Source organism: Natator depressus, chromosome 5 (genome assembly GCF_965152275.1).
Source record: "Natator depressus isolate rNatDep1 chromosome 5, rNatDep2.hap1, whole genome shotgun sequence".
NCBI lineage: Eukaryota > Metazoa > Chordata > Testudines > Cheloniidae > Natator > Natator depressus.
In genome coordinates, this window is record NC_134238.1 from 8,208,139 (window position 1) to 8,229,283 (window position 21,145).

Consider the following 21,145-nt stretch of genomic DNA (forward strand, 5'->3'; position numbering starts at 1 on the left):
GCAGTCTACTGAAGAGAGACCAGCTTCTGCTCCCTGTTTTACCACAGTATATTCAGAGTAAATCAATAACATATTTCCAGATTTATGCGAGTGTGAGAGAGTAGAATGTGGCATTTTGTTGTTTCACAGCTGAATCCAAAGCAAACTCCTACTTGAGTATCTATGTTCTGCAACAGGAATGTAGGCAGGCAGTTCAATTGATCCTGCGATGAGAACTCTTGTTCTACAGTGCGTGTGTATCTATAATTTTTAAGGTACACATATATTCTATTAGTGATTCTGAAAGGTTGTGGGTTTTTTTTAAAATGAACAGGAACATTTCAGTTCAATGCAAAGCAGCAGCAAAGGTTGGAATCTTTTAAGCATCCATAATTGTGTCAATTTCTTTCTCGGTCTTCATCTCCACAACAGCACCGTTTACCTTGAACGGCACCACATAAAGCTTTCCTGCTTTTCACATTACATAAACTGTGCCTCTCTTGAGTGTTTCTTTATGTGGGAACTATTAGTATAAATCCAGCATTCCATAGAAATGTGCTTTAATGAATGCAGTAGCTTAATGCATACAACTCTGCCTGATTCTGTGTTTGTGAACAAAGCTGTGTGCTAGAAAAAAAAATAACAATAAAAGGTAGTATGGTCCAACTACATAAAAGAGTCCAGGATGGAGCTGTGCAAAGTTCACAATGTTTGGTCCATGGTCTTTCACATTATTAGAGTTACTATTTAATATTTGCATTCCCATAGCAGCTAGCAATCTTAACCACGGGCCAGCGCCCCATTGACCTAGGTGCTGAATAAAGAAAGGACAAAGATGGCCCTTGTCCCAAAGAACTTACAATTAAGAATAAAAGAAGATAAAACAGATGGACACAGACAGACTGGGGAGTACAAGGAAACAATCAGATAGTATTGGTCAGCATGATAGGCAGTGGTGTCAGCAGAACAGAGGCCTAACTGTTGTCAAGGTTTTTGTAGGCATCATGGCAAATGAGAATTTTATGGAGGATTTTGAAGTAGGATAATTACTTAATTTTGCACATGTTTACATGGAGCACTTCCCAAACATGAGAGGCTGCAGAGAAGAGAGCATGAAGGTGCTTGTTTGAAAATGTAAGAAGTTGGTGAAGGAGGCTGGGATCTTGCGCCAATGAGAGGTGGGAATCAACCTCTCATTACTGAATGAGAGATGACAGATAGGATGGGGGATAGATAACGGTAAGATTAACTCACAGAATTCACAGAATTCCAGAGACTTCTGTGACATTTTCTGCCTCAGCCCTGGCATGGCGGGGCTGGAGCTGTCAGCCAGTGGGGGCCTGGGAGCTCTCAGTTGCCAGAAGCGGCGGGGTCCCCTGCAACTCCCAGCCACCAGCTTTGGAGCTCCACACCATGGCGGGAGACCCCTGCAGCTTCCAGTCTCCATGGGCAGTAGAGGGACCCTGGAGCTCCCAGCTGCTGCGGGGGCCCCCCTCAGCTCCCAGCTGCTGGCCTCAGACCTCCAAGCTGCATCGGCAGCACTCCACAGCTCTGAACCACCGTGGATGGCTGGGGGACCCTGGATCTCCGAACTGCCATGGGCACCTGGGGGAGCCCAGAGCCCCAACAGTGGTGGGTACTGGACCCCACTCTTTCCATTTTGTCAGTTATTTTTTGTAAAAGTCAGGTACGGGTCAGGGACTTCTGATAATTTTTGTTTATTGCCTGTGACCTATCCATGATTTTTACTAGAAATAACTGTGACAAAATCTTAGCCTTAGGGAAAGGCCATGAAGTGGATGTATTGTTTCTTGACTTTAGCAAAGCTTTTGACACGGTCTCCCACAGTATTCTTGTCAGCAAGTTAAAGAAGTATGGGCTGGATGAATGTACTATAAGGTGGGTAGAAAGTTGGCTAGATTGTCGGGCTCAACGGGTAGTGATCAATGGCTCCATATCTAGTTGGCAGCCGGTGTCAAGTGGAGTGCCCCAGGGGTCGGTCCTGGGGCCGGTTTTGTTCAATATCTTCATAAATGATCTGGAGGATGGTGTGGATTGCACTCTCAGCAAATTTGCGGATGATACTAAACTGGGAGGAGTGGTAGATATGTTGGAGGGCAGAGATAGGATACAGAGGGACATAGACAAATTGGAGGATTGGGTCAAAAGAAACCTGATGAGGTTCAATAAGGATAAGTGCAGGGTCCTGCACTTAGGACAGAAGAACCCAATGCACAGCTACAGACTAGGGACCGAATGGCTAGGCAGCAGTTCTGCGGAAAAGGACCTACAGTGAACGAGAAGCTGGATATGAGTCAGCAGTGTGCCCTTGTTGCCAAGAAGGCCAATGGCATTTTGGGATGTATAAGTAGGGGCATAGCGAGCAGATCGAGGGACGTGATCGTTCCCCTCTATTCGATATTGGTGAGGCCTCATCTGGAGTACTGTGTCCAGTTTTGGGCCCCACACTACAAGAAGGATGTGGATAAATTGGAGAGAGTCCAGCAAAGGGCAACAAAAATGATTAGGGGTCTGGAACACATGACTTATGAGGAGAGGCTGAGGGAACTGGGATTGTTTAGTCTGCAGAAGAGAAGAATGAGGAGGGATTTGATAGCTGCTTTCAACTACCTGAGAGGTGGTTCCAAAGAGGATGGTTCTAGACTATTCTCAGTGGTAGAAGATGACAGGACAAGGAGTAATGGTCTCAAGTTGCAGGGGGGGAGGTTTAGGTTGGATCTTAGGAAAAACTTTTTCACTAGGAGGGTGGTGAAACACTGGAATGCGTTACCTAGGGAGGTGATGGAATCTCCTTCCTTAGAAGTTTTTAAGGTCAGGCTTGACAAAGCCCTGGCTGGGATGATTTATTGGGGATTGGTCCTGCTTTGAATAGGGGGTTGGACTAGATGACCTCCTGAGGTCCCTTCCTACCCTGATATTCTATGATTCTATGATTCTATGAAGGGCATTGAAAGTGAACAAAAGCAGTTTGTTTGCTCCAGTAGAGAAAAGGGATCCAGTGGAGGGTTTCAAAGAGGGGGTGACGTGGTCAAAGTGAAAGGCTAGGAAAATTAACTTTTTGGTAATATTCTGAATGGAGATGAGCAGGGTAAGATGGGCCCAAATTTGAGTTTGGAACAGCCTTAAATTATGAATGATTTTGTATTTTGAGCAGCCCTAAGTGATGAAAGAACACGTTAAGGACTATTTAGGAAAGCTGGATGTGCACAAGTCCATGGGGCCGTATCTAATGCATCCAAGGGTGCTGAGGAAGTTGGCTGATGTGATTGCAGAGCCACTGGCCATTATCTTTGAAAACTCATGGCTATTGGGGGAGATCCTGGATGATTGGCAAAAGGCAAATATAGTGTTCATCTTTTAAAAAAAGGGAAGAAGGAGAATCCAGGGAACTACAGACCGGTCAGCCTCACCTCAGTCCCTGGAAAAATCATAAAGCAGGTCCTCAAGAAATCCATTTTGAAGCACTTGGAGAAGAAGAAGGTGATCAGGAACAGTCAACATGGATTTACCAAGGGCAAGTTATGCCTTACCACCCTGATTGCCTTTTATGATAAGATAACTGACTCTGTGGATATGGGGAAAGCAGTGGATGTGATATACCTTGACTTTAGCAAAGCTTTTGATACAGTCTCCCACAGTATTCTTGCCCGCACGTTAAAGAAGTATGGATTGGATGAATGGACTATAAGGTGGATAGACTTTGACAAGGTTGCTGGGCTCAATGGGTAGTGATCAATGGCTTGATGTCTAGTTGGCAGCCAGTATCAAGTGGAGTTCCCCAGGGGTCGGTCCTTCCCCTCTCTGTCACTTCCCCTCTCTGTGCCTCAGATTACCCATCTATAGAATGGAGAAAATGACAGTGGCCTCTCTTTTTAAAGTGCTTGAGATCTAATCTTCATTAATGATCTGGATGATGGGATGGATTGCACCCTCAGCAAGTTTGCAGATGACACTAAACTGGAGGCAGAGGTAGATACAGAGGGACTTAGACAAATTGGAGGATTCCAACAGATCGAGGGAAGTGATTTTCCCCCTCTATTCGAAGCTGGTGAGGCCACGTCTGGAGTATTGCAGCCAGTTTTGGGCCCCCCACTACAGAAAGGATGTAGAAAAATTGGAAAGAGTCCAGTGGAGGGCAACAAAAATGATTAAGGGGCTGGGACATGTGACTTACAAGGAGAGGCTCAGGGAACTGGGGTTATTTAGTCTGCAAAAGAGAAGAGTGAGGGGGGATCTGATAGCAGCCTTAAACTACCTGAAGGGGGGTTCCAACGAGGATGGAGCTAGACTGTTCTTAGTGGTGGCAGATGACAGAATAAGGAGCAATGGTCACAAGTTGCAGTGCGGGAGGTCTAGATTGGATATTAGGGGGGGGGAAATCACTAGGAGGTTGGTGAAGAAGTGGAATGGGTTACCTAGGGAGGTGGTGGAAACTCCATCCTTAGAGGGGGTTTTAAGTCCCAGCTTGAGAAAGCCATGGCTGGGATGATTTAGTTGGTGTTGTCCTGCTTTGAGCAGGGGTTGGACTAGATGACCTCCTGAGGTCTCTTCCAACCCTAATCTTCTGTGATTCTATGACTTGATTTGTGATGAAATTCACCCCCCTCCCCCCACACACAAAGGTCCAGTATAAGGTATGACTTCAATCATACATAAGGCTTTAAAATTAGGCATAAGTGGGACTTAAGCGGAGTGCAAGCCTTGAACTAGTCCTGTGATCTGGGGTGAAATTCACTCTTACCAAGTTCAAGATAAATTCAAGTTCAAGAATAGCTTTGATTCAGGTTCAAACTCCCCAAAGTTTAGAGCTGGTGGAACCCTGGGTTTTGGCTCAGGCAAACCTATCATTTCATTATGAATGTTGTGTATGTCTCTGGGTGACTTTGGACAAGTCACTTCCCCTCTCTGTGCCTCAGATTACCCATATGTAGAATGGAAAAAATAATACTGGCCTTTCTTTTTAAAATGCTTTTAGATCTACACCTGAAAAGTGCTGTATACAAGCTAGGTATTACTAATTATTAATACTATTATTGAGGAGTAAATCCTTGAAGAACTGGAATTCAAATTCAGGTTGAATTTCTCCCTTGTTCTACTAGCTGATTGCTTCTTACCATCTTCACTAATGAAAGCTGTGTAAAAATCTTGAATCAGGCTGGTATTTTCAGAGAAAGCCCATGGGGACTGGACAATTAGCTCCCTTAGATGCCTTTGAAAATCACAATCTGACTTCACTGTAAATCAACTAAACCAGAGCAGGGCTTCTTCTGGTTCAGCAATGTGAAACTCATAAAGCACTTTTTGCCTAAGAAATTAGTTAATATAAGTTACAGGATGTCCCTGCGTAATTCTAGTTGATTTCCAAAAAGTATTTTTCCCCCATACAATACAGCCAGCACAGTGGTAAATTATTATTTGGTTGTATGTCTGCCACAGCATACAAACCAGATAAACTAAGCCAGTATTTCTTAGGATGATTGGCAGGTAACTTTTGTTCTACATCAAGCTTTTAATTCACACCTGGCTGTACCTAAATTGGATTTTCAATGACCCAGTTTATCTCTCTGGTGCATTTATCTAGTAGGCAGATTATTATCGAGATTCTATCTACTTAACTTTCATAGTTTTATATTTGAGCTTAAATTCAGAACAGACAATTAGATAATTTAGTCTGCCTTCTGTATATCACAGGCTAATAAATTTCACCCAGTTACCCCTGTATTGAGCCCAAAACTTGGGTTAGGCTAAAGAATTTCAGTCCTCAGGATATCATTGTTTATCACAGGCAAAGAACAGGGTGGACTGAGATACTGCCTCTGGGACCAGTTATATGGTCCCTGTGATAGGTTGGATCACAGAAAACCCCTTGGGAACTGCCAACTGATGTGCTGGGACTACCTCTAAGCCCATTTTCCCTGGCAGCTTGGGACTTCAGAACCCTGCCTGGTTGTGCCAGACCTGCTAGCCTGCTACAAACACAGACCCAGGTCTGAACCACATCCCACAAGCTGCAGGCTTAACTGAAAACAGCTTAAGAAGTTTTCCTGTCTCCAACACTCAGCTCCCAATGGGATCCAAATCCCAAATAAGCTTATACAGGGTAAACTCATAAATTGTTCATCCTCTATAACACTGATAGAGAGATATGCACAGCTGTTTGTCCCCTGGACCCCCCCCCCCCCCAGGTATTAATACATACTCTGGGTTAATTAATAAGTAAAAAGTGATTTTATAAAATATGAAAAGTAGGATTTAAGTGGTTCCAAAAAATAACAGACAGAACAAAGTGAATTACCAAGCAAAATAAAATAAAACACTCAATCTAAACTTAATACCATAGGAAAAATGATTACAGATGAAATCTCACCCTCAGAGATATTCCAGTAAGCTTCTTTTACAGACTAGACTCCTTATAGTCTGGGTCCAGCAATCACTCACACCCCTGCGGTTACTGTCCATTGTTCCAGTTTATTTCAGGTATCCTTTGGGGGTGGAGAGGCTATCTCTCGAGCCAGCTGAAGAGAAAATGGAGGGGTCTCCCAGGGGCTTAGACTTTCTCTTGTAGGTGGAGACCCCCTCCTCTCTCCTATGCAGAATCCAGCTCCAAGATGGAGTTTTGGAGTCACATGGGCAAGTCACATGTCCATGCATGACCGACTTCCTTACCAGCCAGGCCACTTCCCAGGAAAGCTCAGATATGTATTGGCATCTCCAAGTTCATTGTTAGCTTAAGTGTTTCTTGATTGGGCACTTACTGAGAATAGTCTTTTCTCAGGAAGCTGACCAACTGCTTCACTGAGGCTACTTAAAATTAAACTAGTACATAGCCAATATTCATAACTCTGAATACAAAAATGATACATGCATACAAATAGGATGAATATATCCAGTAGATCATAACCTTTGCAGAGATACGTTACATGGCATATCTAGCATAAAACATATTCCAGTTATGTCATATTTACTTTCATAAGCATATTTCCATAAAGCATTATGGTGTGCAATGTCACAATCCCCTCCATTAGTGTAGCATACAAGTGCCTTACAGTTTTTAACGTATTTACCCTCACCATAACCACAAGTAAGCATGTGCTTTTATCCCCATTTTATGGATGTACAACAGAGATATGGAGAGATTAAGGACCAGATCCTCAAAGGTATTTAGGTTCCCATCTTCTAATGAAATCAAATGAAATTAGGAGCCTAAGTATCTTTGTTGATCTGGCCCTAAGTGATTTGCCCAAGATCTGACTTCCAATCATCCTGATAATAAAAAAATGCAGTGTGATATTATATATTATATATTCATGCATCAGTACATTATTATTTCAATATCTACCTGCATAAATGCAGCTTTAACCCTTATATATTCACAGTTGCCAAAATTATGCTTTACCAAAAAAAAAAATCAAGTGGAAAGAGGCTGTATCTGTATCCTTTAGTGATGAATATGGCCCTAAGTCATTAATTCATTTTATTACTTGTCTTTAAGTATGATGAGTGCAAACCAGATGTGCATCACTGAATTCTCAATAAAGGGCCACTGCTTGTCCTGCTGAATAATAAGATCTGCTAATGACGCCAATTAAGAGCTGTAAATGTCATTTACACTTGTTTGTTATTTTTCAAGTCAATAAGGCTATAGAAGGCAGAGAAGCCTGAGATCATTTAGATTGGGCCACTCTGAGGGGACATTTTAATTGAAATATTACTTAGGGTAATAGAGAAAATGGAGCAATTACATTTGTGATTCCATCAGCTACAGAAGATACATCAACTGTATTTTTAAATATTATGCAATATAAAGAAATAAATCTACTCCTGAAACGAAACAAAGGCTAGTGACGAATTATAACAGACTACAGGTGATCTATAACTTCTGGTTGAGCTAGATTAGATCTTTTAAAAAGAGGCATCCAGTCCTGACTTAGGATCTGAGGGAATCCATAGACGGAAGGGAACTGATTTATCAATTTAGATGGAATAAATATGGGCCAAAGGTGTTAACATAACCCAGTCACTGTCCCATGTTAAACAGTGCTAAACAAGATTTGGAGTTTGATATTCAAACATCTGAGCTTACTTAGCACCTAAGCAGCATGGCAAACACACCATTAAAAATTGTTATAACCTCTTATTACAGATACTGAAAAGCTAATATGTGAAGTATTAAGGGAGGCTTTCATTTTAACATTTCTTGATCCCTTTCCGTTTAGCTGGCTGACAGTCTCTTAGATGGTAACAAAGATGGTAATAACTGTCTTTTTGGGGAAAGAGAAGAAGCTGGTTGAGATGGGATGGAGCTGGTTTTGCTGTTGTTGTTAGTGTAAGTCTTAGAAGGAAAAGCCCCCTTGTCTGACAGTCTCTTAGAGGGTATTCAAGAAGGTAAGAACTGCTTCATCCCTAGTTGTGTTTGGAATTCATCTGGAGGTGGTTGGGGTGGTAATGTCCTCTAGATCCCTCTCTCTGGCCTGGTCTGCTCAGGACATCTCTCAGAATAAGGGTGAAGATGTCCTGGGGTCCCACGAAACGTTGCAGTTGGCAGCCATGGTGGTGAAGCTTGCTTCAGTAGCCTTCATTTCTTTTTGGCCTCCCCCCCAAAATCTTTTTCTTTATGGACCCCAAAAGGGAGTGATAGGTGGAATAGCCTATTCCTTCATTATTTTGGCCTAGTTTCTGACACACCAATTTTGTTTCATTAATTTCCTGACCCACATTTTCTTGTTTAACAAGCATCATCTCAACACAGTCCTTGAGCTACATCAGTAGGCTTTTTGTCTGGAATAATTCAGTTTTTCTCTTTGGTTTTCTTGCATGTCACTCCATCAACATTTGTTACTACAAGTTATTGTGACACCTTATGAACTTACACTTACTTTTTACACATAAACTGACATTTATTGTAAATGTGTAGGCCCAAAACCTAGACAGAATACAATAAAAGAGAATGTGCCATTAAAGAGCTATTCTCTTCAGAGTAGATATCTAGGTGAACTATATTGCGAATCACTTCAGCTAGAATACTATGACCAACTTTTTCATAAGTGATTAGAGATTTTGTGTGCCTCAGTTTTCAAGTACTCAAAATGAGGTGCCTTAAAAGGACCTAATTTTCAAAGGGTAAGTGCTCTGCATTTCTGAAAGTCAGGTTTCTCGAGTTGGACATCCAGGAATTGAGGCATTCAATCATAGAAATGTAGGGCTGTAAGGAACTTTGAGTGGTTTTCTAGTCCAGCCCATGTGTTGAGGCAGGACCAAGTGTATACCTAGATCATCACTCACAGGTGTTAATCTAACCTGTTCTTAAAACCTCCAATGGCAGGGATTCCAAATCTTGCTTGGAAGCCTATTCCAGAGCTTAATTCCTCTTATGGACACAAAGTTTCTCCTAATATCTAATCTAAATCTCCCTTGCTAAAGATTAAGGTGATTGTGTCTTGTCCTACCTTCTGTAGCCATGAAGAACAACTGATCACCATCTTCTTTATAAAAGCCCATAAGATATCTGAAGACTGTTTTCAGGTGTCCCTCCCTCTCCCCCCGCCCCCAAGTCGTCTTGTCTCAAGACTAAACACAGCTAATATTTCCTCAGAGGTCAGGTTTTCTAAACCTTTTATCAATTTTGTTGCTTTTCTTTGGACTCTCTCCAATTTGACCATGTTTTTCCTAAAATGTAGTGCCCAGAAGTGGACACAATACTCCAAATGAGGTCTCACTGCTGCTGAGTAGATTGGGACAATTATCTCCTTATCTTACATACAACACTCCTATTAATACACCCCAGAATGATATTAGCCTTTTTCACAGCTAGATCACACTTTTGGCTTATATCCAATTTGTGGTCCTCTATAATCTCCAGATCATCTTTAGCAGTACCACTGCCTACTCAGTTATTCTCCATTTTATAGCTATACATTTGATTTTTCCTTTCTAAGTGTAGTACTTTGCACTTGTCTTTATTGATTTTATCTTGTTGATTTCAGTCCAGTTCTCCAATTTATCAAGGTCATTTTGAATTCTAATTCTGTCATCCAAAGTGCTTGCAACCTTGATGTCATCTGCACATTTTACAAGCACAGTCTCCACCCCATTCCAAGTCATTACTGAAAATGTTAAATAATACCGGACCCAGGCAGACTCCTGTGTGACCTCAATAGATATACCCTCCCAATCTGATAGAGAATCACTGATAACTTCTCTTTGAGAATGGTGTTTCAACCAGGTGTGCACCCTAATTGCAGTAATTTAATTTTTTCCCACCTTTCCCCAGTTTGTTAATGAAAATGTCATTTGGGACTGTGTCAAGAGCCTTACTGAAATCAAGATGTATCAAGATGCTTTCCGCCATCCACTAGGCTAGTAACCCTGCCAGAGGAGGAAATTAGGTTGGCCTGGTGTGATTTGTTCTTGACAAATCCATGTATTACTCATTATCCTACTGTCTGCTAAATACTTACAAACTGACTGATAATTAGTTCCAGTATCTTTCCAGGTGTCAAAATTAGACTGTCTGGTCTATAATTCCCCAAGTCCTATTTGTTCCACTATGTTTGACCTTCTCCAATCTTCTGGAACCTCACCTATCCTCCATAAATTCTTGAAGATAATTGCTAGCTGTTCTGAGATTGCTTCAGCTCAAGTTCATTAAGTACTTTAATCACTGGTCACTTTTGAAAATCTTGGTAATTTTTTCTCCTATGCCACTTTCCTTTCCCCTGTAGCACTTCCCTGAACATGAGATACTTACTGACTGAGGGAGATAAAAGGAGCCCATAAGAAAAGATCTAAGAGCTGCTACCTCTGCTGTATTTTCTCAACTCTACTGCTTGGCATTTTTCACAGGAGAAGCGAGGGTTTATGAAGCCCTCTAAGCCACACCTCTCCAAGTCAATCATTTCATCATTTTTGTTTTCCTTATATCTTTATTTTTAGTTGGATTATTTCCCAGCATTTCCCTTCCACCTACACCTGTTCTCTCCCACAATGATGAAGGAAGGAAGAACATTGTTTAAAACAAAAACACAAAGCAGGGTCTGTATTCATCTATTTCAGACTCAGTAGTGTTCATCCCTTTGGTTTGTGTGTAAGACTGTGTAAGAAGTACCAGCTAGGCAACCCCGGAGACCGAAATTCCATTTTTATCTGCAGAAGAACTAGATATGGACATTCAAAACTATCTCTCCCACCCTCCTCCTTCAGCCACAATTGTTCTACCAATATATACCCACCCTAATCTGGAGGGACTGCCTCTATGGACTGCTATTATTTATTGTGTGCATTACGGTAGCATTTACAGGCCCTCAAGGGAGTTCAGGGCCCCATTGTGCTAGGTTCTATACAAACACATTGGGAGAAACAATGCCTTTCCTGTAATCTAAAGATAGACAAAAGCTGAGAGGAGAAACAGAGGCACAGAGAGTCAATGACTTGCTCCCGGTCACGCAACAGGTCAGCAGCAAAGCTGGAAATGAAACCAAGGTCTCCTGATTACCAGTCCAGTGCCCTAACTACTAAACTATACTCCTTTGCCCAGGCCCTCCTTGTCCTCTGAATTTGATGCCCATTTTGGCAGTTCCATCAGTGCCAGCAATGGTGCGGCGATATGGATATTCATACACCTCACACGGCTGGAATGACACCACATACTCCTTTCCCATGGGCCATCAAATAGCTTCATTCCCCATTTCACCCAGCTCCTTTCCTCTCCACCTCCCTCTCTCTTGCTAAGAGCTTCCAGTGAAGTCTGATGATCATACAGGCAGCACTCAATGCAACATATGGGACACTGCATTTCCCACTTGGCCAGCAGCACCAGTTCCATGGCAAATTATCTATTACAGATTTGTGGATACATGAAGTATAGGAAACCTGTCTCTACCCGTGTGTGTGTGTGTGTGTGTGTGTGTGTGTGTGTGTGTGTGGCTTTTTGAGGACAAAAATGATCCTGATGGAAAAAGAAACTTAACTAGAAAGGTTGATTTTTCACCAGTTCCCTTTAGCATCTGAAATGTATCATAAGGCTGCAGAAATCAATGGCCTTAAAACGGCATGAGGAAAACATGTTCTTTTTGATTTAAAAAGAAATAAATTGTGGGGCATTTCCTTATTTCAATTAAAAGCAATGGGGCAGCTCAGTAAAAATTGGAGGTTCTCAGCATCTCACAGTATTGGGACCTTAAAGAACAAGTTGCCCATTATTGGTGTTATTTGTATTACCTTAATGCCTCATAGCGCCATTGCATTTGGTGCGGTACAAACACATAGTGCGACACAGCCCACAAGCACTTGCAATCTGAAAAAGACAAGAGAGACAAAGACTATGTCTCCACTGCAATGTAAGTGGGACTCAGATCAGCTGAGCCATGTTAAGGAACCCTGGGCTTGGATCTCTACATTGTGTTTTAGCCCTGTTAAGACTTTTCTAACCAATGCTCCAACCTAGTGCTCTGGCATTCATTCTGCAGTGTGCAGACCTGAGTGAAAGTAAACATGCCTCAGAGACTCTAGTGCCCCTCTTCAAAATGTGGCTGCTGTAGTCCTAAAACCATGGTGCATTGTGGGAAATCTTTACCGCCTGCTCAGCACAAAAGCAAGGTCGGTTCGCTCTCCATGGCAAACCCAGTAGACTCTCTGACAGTGTGCTTGCAGATCAGTGATCAGAAGAGAATGGATTAATGCTGACCTAAGCTGCTGCCATTTGCAAAGGAGGTGATGTTGCTTCCGTATTCAATAGAGTGGATTGCAGATTGTTGGGATAGAAAAGACTAAGGAAGTCGTCCCATGGGATTGTGGGATAATTCTGGCTAATTTCTGGGACTGGAGTCAAGCAGGTCTGATTCTACACTGCAAACCAATAAGGCTCAGACTGTGGGTCCCAGCTTAACTTGAGCTCAGACCCCCCCAACTCTGCAGGGCCCTGGGGCCCTGAGTTTCAGCCCTGGGTTAGCACAGTTGCAATGTGAATGCAAGGGATGGTAGGCCTGATCACAGACTGAAGCATGGGCTTATGTTGCAGTGCAGACCTATCCAAAGGGTGTGAGAAAGGGATAGCTCAGACAAGGAGAAAATTAGGAACGCTGGCACAGAAGGTAACATCTCAGTCCCCTTGATTTTTAATAAGACTTAGGTGCCTAAGTCACTTAGGGTCAAATTTTCAGACATTTAGGCACCTAAAGATGCAGTGGGATTTTCAAAACACTAAGCAAGGTAGGCATCTAACTCCCATTTATGTGCTTTTGATAATCCCACTAGGCACCTAGCTGCATCTTTGAGGTGGCAAAATTTGCGGATGATACAAAACTACTCAAGAGTTAAGTCCCAAGCAGACTGTGAAGAGCTACAAAGGGATTTCACAAAACTGGGTGACTTGGCAACAAAATGGAAGATGAAATTCAATGTTGATAAATGCAAAGTAATGCACACTGAAAAACATAATCCCAACCATACATATAAAATGATGGGGTCTAAATTAGCTGTTACCTCTCCAAAAAGAGATCTTGGAGTCATTGTGGATAATTCTCTGAAAACATCCACTCAGCAGTCAAAAAAGCTAACAGAGTGTTGGGAATCATGAGGAAAGGGATAGATAATAAGACTGAAAATAGCGTATTGTCTTTATATAAACCCATGGTACACCCATATCTTGAATACTGCATGCAGATCTGGTTGCCCCATCTCAAAAAAGATATATTGGGACTGGAAAAGACAGAAAAGCACAACAAAAATGGTTAGGGATATGGAACAGCTTCCATATGAGAAGAGATTAAAAGGCCTAGTACTTTTCAGCTGGAAAAGAGACAACTAAGTGGGGATATGATAGAGGTCTATAAACTGATGATGTGTGCAGAGAAAGTAAATAAGGAAGTGTTATTTATTCTTTCTCATAACATAGGAACTAGGCGTCACCAAATGAAGGCAGCAGTCAACCTGTGGAACTCCTTGCCAGATGATGTTGTGAAGGCCAAGACTATAAGAGGTTTTTTTTTAAAAAAAAACCCTAGATAAGTTCATGGAGGATTGGGCAAGGATGGTGCACCTAGCCTTTGTTTGCTAGAAGCTGGGAAGGGGTGACACAGGATGGTTCACTTGATGATTATCTGTTCATTGCCTCTGAAGTACCTGGCATTGGCCACTGTCAGAAGACAGGATACTGGGCTAGATGGATCATTGGTCTGACCCAGTATGGCTATTCTTATGTTCTTAAAATCTGGCCCTAAGGCCCAGATCCTCAAAGGTATTTCCATTGAAATCTATGGGAGTTGTGTGCTTCAATACCTTGGAGGATCTGGGGCTAAGTGGGCTTATGGTCCTGCAACATGTGTGTGACAGAGTCAAGAATTGAACACAGATCTTCTGTATCCCAGTCATGCTTTAAACCGAAAGACTATACTGTGGATTTCAATCCACTGGCTTTCACAGCATTTTGAGATTTTTGAAAACAAAGAAAACAAAACAAAACAACAACAAAACTCATAATCCTTCTACCTTTGCAGGCTACCATCCCATTTACATCTGTCTTGTTGTACTCTCACCAACTAGCAATTATTGAATGCTTTCGATTGGCATTTATGACTGCCTCTGATGGCTTGCTTGTACAAAAGGCTTGCATAGCCTGACTAAATATACAGTGATTTTTCCTTATTCTAATGTCCTTAATTAGATTTATGAACTCTTTACTATGTTTTATGTTGATGAGGGATGGAGAATAAAAATCCCGAAATGCTCACTTTAATAAAATATCACAGCTAACCAACTTGTGCTTTTGCATGTGTTATTTCAGTGAATAATGAGCTTTAAATAATATGTTACTGAGGATGGACTAAAGAAATATAGACTGATCTATTATGATACATTAATAAATGCACTGTTACATAAAACACACGGCCCATGAAAAGCAATGGATCACTGTATAAGAACAATTTACAGGATGGTTTGGGGTTTTTTGAAGGCTTATATATTGACTACACATTTTATAGAGAAATAATTAACGACTCGCCGTTTTTATTCCTTTCTGACTTTTTAGTTTACTTAAGTCTTTTGATTTTGGAGTGAATCACTGAATGAAATCCTCTCAGATGTGTAAAATTGGTTGTAATATAACATAGATAAAACTATCATTTTCATCGTTATAACTAATTAGCTCCCTTTCCTACTTTAGATAATGACGATGTTTAAGCAGCATAAACTATGGTTACTGTCAGCCAATAGCACCCTAATCAAATCGGCATAAAACTTGCTATAAAGTTGGTAGAATCACAGTTATAAGATACGTTATTACACATGTGTATTGGCCCTGGATATAGGCATCAATATGATCTGCCCGTACCAGTACTATCCCACTTCAGAGTGTCAGTTCTTTGAGTACTGGGCCTATAATTCAGAATTAGGTGGACATGCCTTCCTTTCTTAGAGAATTCTCCCTTTCTAGGGACTATGAGCTATGGCCAAAGGTGATGCAAATCAATACAGCTACTTTGACTTCAATGGAGCTACTCTATAACTCCCTGAGGATTTGGCCCTTCGTGTCTAGACCCAGGAAATCCAACTCAGCTGTCTGTTACACCGCTGTAAATCCAGAGGACTGGAGTTACTGGAGTTTTGCATTGGCATGCATGCAGGCAGTTGGTGTGTTCACACTGCTACTTGTGCTGTTTCAACCCAAGCAGCCAGTCAAAGTTTGGGGCCCTTGGGATGTTCCAGCTGGAAGTAGAAATTGATGGAGTCTGGTATTTTTTTAAATCTGTCTTGTTTATTGACAAGAAATGTGCAAAATCCTGTGTCTCTGGACACAGAAGGAACTAAGCACAAAAGGAGCAGCTTGTGCCTCTTTAGCCAGCACCAGACCCAAAAGTTCTCTCTTCATCTTTTTCTAGGGTCACACTGTGGTTGCCGGCTCCGGTTTGGCTTCCTTGCCTCTCCCCGTCTGACCGTGCTTGGATGTTCTCAGTTCCTATGGGATCTCTCTTCCTTCTCACCACCACACCTACCCAAAATTAAAGTCAGCCAAATGCTCCTGGGTGGGTTCACATGCAACTTTTGTCTTAGGTGGAGGCTTATGCTTACAGTTATGTTAACTGAAGGGTGATTTCACACCTATCAATCTCAATGGGATTTCAACTCAACCCATTACAAGGTTTCACCCAGCTCAAAACAGTACCATACATAGTCCAATTCATGTGTGTGTTCTCCCATCCCTTCTTCATGTTTCTTTGGTTTACTCAGCCATTCTCCCATCATTGAGTCTTTCCATTAACTCCAGTGGGCTTCAGACCATCCCAAAGATTGTATGATCTTTGGGCAGGGACTGGTTTTCTGTTGCATGCGTGTATAGTGTCTAGCACAATGGGGACCTAGGTGCTACTGTGAAAAAAATTAAATAGAAAATATTTACAGAATATAACAGACAGAACTGGCCCATGTCATATAAATGACCCACAATAATGACTATCTGTATACATTCCTCTAATATTACTTTCAAGAGTGATGGTAGGTTTCATATACACAGTTTTATATTGCATTGAGTTTTGGTTATATACAGTTTTAATGTTTATAAAAAATGTCCTATAATGTCCAACACCATTACTAATTAAAATAAACACTCTTGAAGGAATCCCCCCACCCCCATCTAGACATAAAAATCCTTAAAAGATAGGGATGTGCATTGGTGTGTGTATGTGTGCGTTCGTATGTTTGTCCTAAACTACATAGACAGGCAGATGTAGCTATCGATGTAAATGAAAGGCGAGGGACTTCACTGGGATATGATGCCTAACTGGTACAACTGGCCATTGGTATTTTCCAATTTGGGGGTACCCTGTTCAAGACCATTTAAAGGGCCTGATTCCCAGACAGCGCTAGGAGTTGGGGATGGAGCCATGGGGCAGTGTACTGAAGGGAGCATTTTGTATCATCCTAATGTGTAATGTAGAGCGCACAATCTGAGTGTGTACTGAAAAGCACAAGGAGAGGCTGTGCCTACATGAGTTACAGGGTCAGATTCTCTGCTGTGTTTAGCTTGCACTGGGCACAAAAGGGTGGTGAGATGGTAATAGCTCCCTGAATCTCTGCTTGGCCTGTGTACAGACTGCTTTAACCTGCACCAGCTCCTGATTCTTCCTCAGCACACCACCATCTGGGGATTGCCGGAGCAAAAACCTGATGCCTCCTTGCCCCCAAAGGCACGATCTAATGGGAACTGAAGGGAGAGCGGTATAGGAACTAGCTGTGCCAGATGTGGGTGCACTGGGGACTCCCCTACTCAGGGATAACCCCAGATAGTGAATTGTGGAAGTATAGCCTCTGTCCCGCAATCTCTCCCAGAGTCCTTGTTGGTGAGAGGGGTGGCATCACACCACCTCTACATAGGTCTGTGGCATAAAGGCTACAATATAACCATTGGTACAAAAAATTTTAGGATGGAACTTTTTTCCACGGGAAAATGTAGTTTTAATATGATTTTTATATTTAAAAAATAAATTTGAACAAGACATTTTGAACCAAAACAAAATCAAAAGTCGATTTGAACCAAAAGGTTTCAATACGAAATGTCAATTCAACTTAAAATGTCATGCTAGCATCATTTTGAAGCAAAATGTCAACTCAAGATGAAACCCAATGTGAAACGTTGAATTAACCAGTTTGAAAGATCAAAACATTTTGTTTATGTAAAAAATGTAAGAACTTTTTGTTTTGATGTTTCCCAATCAAAATTTTTGAAACGTCTTTTGTGAACATTTTAAATATTCTTGAGTTTAAGGACTGAAATGTCAAAATATTTGAATTTCCCATGGGACAGTAATTCTGGTTTTGACCGGCTCTAATATGTACATATAGAGGGAAAACCACAGAGCTTCAAAACAGTCATAAAAAATTAATAGCTTCTTCCCAACCCTCACTAGCGTTTGCTCACAGTCAGAAGAGTCCAACTTGAATCATTCAGGTCTGAAACATTGGTTTTCCTTCTGACTCTGTAGACTGTAGCAGTGGCTGGAGTGTGACCATTCTGGCTGTTAGAGGAGGGGTCACAAATTATTCTTCAATAATGATTTCGTGATTGGGCCCCATAGGTCTAAATGGGACCATGGTAATTTTTGCTGCACATCTGCAGTCTGTCATGATATCTGAACATCAACTCCATATTTAATCTGTATATAATCTGTATGTCAGACCATAACAGGGTTCAAAAAAGAACTAGATAAATTCATGGAGGATAGGTCCATCAATGGCTATTAGCCAGGATGGGCAGGAATGGTGTCCCTTACCTCTGTTTGCCAGAAGCTGGGAATGGGCAACAGGGGATGGATCACTTGATGATTCCCTGTTCTGTTCATTCCCTCTGGGGCACCTGGCACTGGCCACTGTTGGAAGACAGGATACTGGGCTAGATGGACCCTTGGTCTGACCCAGTATGGCCGTTCTTATGTTCTTACGTTATGTTCTTATGTTCTTATAGTAATAGTCTGTGAATCAATATTTATAAATTAATTTTAATCTTTTATAGCAGATCCATTAACAAAACCAGAATTTATTGTGCAATAAACAGTTAGTCCAAAGCTACTGTATGTGCTAATCTCTTATAGTTCCCAGCTGATTCGCTCTACACCACAGATCTGTTGCTGCAACTTGCACAAATACCCAGAAAAAATATATTTTTCCCGTTTACTTTTCCTTAGTATAAACAGTGAAACAGTAAAAAAAAGAGCCTAAGACACTACAGGGGATGCAAAACAGACAAGCTGCAACAGCCTCCATGGGAGGATATTACAGAATTACAGTTGTTGCAATGGCTACCAGCTGAGCATCTGGAATGAGCCGGTTTGGAAGCCGTGAGTTTAATACAGAAAAAAAACTTTTCCTGCAACATTTTGTCTTATTTTAAATTTCTAGGAGTCTTTTCCTTTCAATGTCTTCAGAAAGAAGGGGCCTGATGGGTTAGAAGTTCTATTTTTATTTAAACTACTCTGCATTAAACCAAGTGGAAGCACATCAGAAACCATGTAGCTAAGTATTGCAGGTCACCTCATTTGGCTATGAAAAGTTATTCGAGTCTGCCTGCTTTGTACTGCTCTTGCAATAAATACATGAGGACTGCTACGCTAGGTCAGACCAATAGTCCAGCTAGCCCAGTATTGTGTCTTCCAACACAGCCAATGCCAAATGCCTCAGAGGGAATGAACAGAACAGGGCAATTTCAAGTGATCCATCCCCTGTCATTCTGTCCCAGCTTCTGGCTGTTGGAGGTTTAGGGGCACCCAGAGCATAACGCTGTTTCCTGACCATCTTAGCTAATAGCCATTGAGGGACCTATCCTATTAATGGACCAATGAATTGTTACCCTGGGTTCTTTCAACCCAGAGCTCTTGGTAACTTTTACTCTGTGAGAGGTGGTGTCAGGAAATAAATCAGGGGAGACATGGCCGTCCGACCGATCAATGACAGGCACAAACAGGGCAACACAAGAGTGCTTTCACTTAAAGCTAAACTTTACTTAGTCTCAAGCACTTACACACGTCTGCAACAGGTTAGTAAAACACCCCCAGCCCTCGATAATTACCGAAGCTGAGTGTGGCTCTTGAGTGGCACAGCGGCAGCCCATCTGTCGGCGGGGAACTCAAGATGCATTCAGAGGGAGAGTCCAGTCCCAAAGATAACCACTACCTCAAACTTTTCCCCCTTATTTATAGTACAGGGACATGTCCCTTAAAGAAAATTTGTTAAGCAAGCAGTTTCAATGGTCAAGCAAGAGGTTTCCTTCTGATTATTGATTAACCAGGTGTGGGTTTTTCCCAGAGTTTGCAGCCTTGAGGTCCTAATAGACATTCCTGAGGGCACATCCTGCTCTTCTAAAATGCATATATCAGCAACTTCAACACAATTCTTATTGGACACGGCATCAAGCTGCCCTTTCTGTGGCACCCAGAACCCCCTCCCCTCCTGCCTTGGTCAAGCTAAGGCTGCTGCAAGGCCACTTTATGACCTGTTGACTTGGCTGCTTTAGCAATAAGCCATAGTGGTTTCAGGCACTTTACTGGTTTGCCAAAATCTCCCCGTACAGAATGGGAGAGGAAAACTTGTTTAATTCTTAGAGAGCCAAGTGCTGGGATCCACTCTTGGTACTGTCACAGGCCCTTGGTGTGATCATTTAACCTCTATGGCCCATCTATAAAATAATGCTGTCCTCACAGGATTGTTGTGAGGATATAGCTTTAATCACATGAGCCTATTTATGGTGCACCGCAGAGAATGCAAGCTTGTTCTGTGGAGACAGCGAAGGAAGCATGCAGGCTATCTATGGCGGAGCTGAGGGTTTGCTTGGGGACACAAGAGGAGCCCAAGTCTTTGGCGCAGGTGAGGATGGAATTAGGAAGGGCTTTGAAGGCAAAGATCAGACATATACATTAATTGTGTGATGTAAGGGTGAGTCGGGATTCAAAAAAGAATCGGATATGATAAGATCAGAGGCAAACAGGTGGAACTGAGCAGTCTTTGCACTTTCTACCATGTTGCCCCTCATGCAGGGGAAAAATCCCTGATACAATGAATACGGATGCTATCAAGCCCCTCTTAAGAGTCACCCCTGCAGTCAGACCTGCAGAACCTTCCCTCCTGATCCTGACTAGGCTGGTGATCAGCTCTGACTTGTGCACAGACAACCTTAAACCTTCGTGGGTTTTAGCCCACAAAAGCTTATGCCCAAATAAATCTGTTAGTCTCTAAGGTGCCACCAGGACTCCTCGTTGTTTTAACCTTAATTCTGGCATTTCTAACTTTTGGGTGCTGGACTTTGAAGCATTAGTGCTCTTTTAATGTATTTTTAATGTGTAATTTGCTAGGTTTTTTTAAAAAGCAAATTGAAAAAAAAAACAACTAACAAACTCTATTATATGGTATTATATTAACACTGGTATGGCTTATCAACAGGACTGGAACCTTTAGCTCCTCCAAACAGACCTCGGCCGCTTGAGCTGACAGAGCAACTCATAGCAATTGCTTGCTGTCACCTATTGGGCCGGCAGCACAGGGGAATGACACACTGCTGCTGGGTTTCACAGGTATTTGCTTACAACAGAGGAATGGTGAGAACTGAAAATTTTGGATTCCATTCCAGGGTCTGTTCTCTAGTGGATGTAGACCATACTGCCCATTT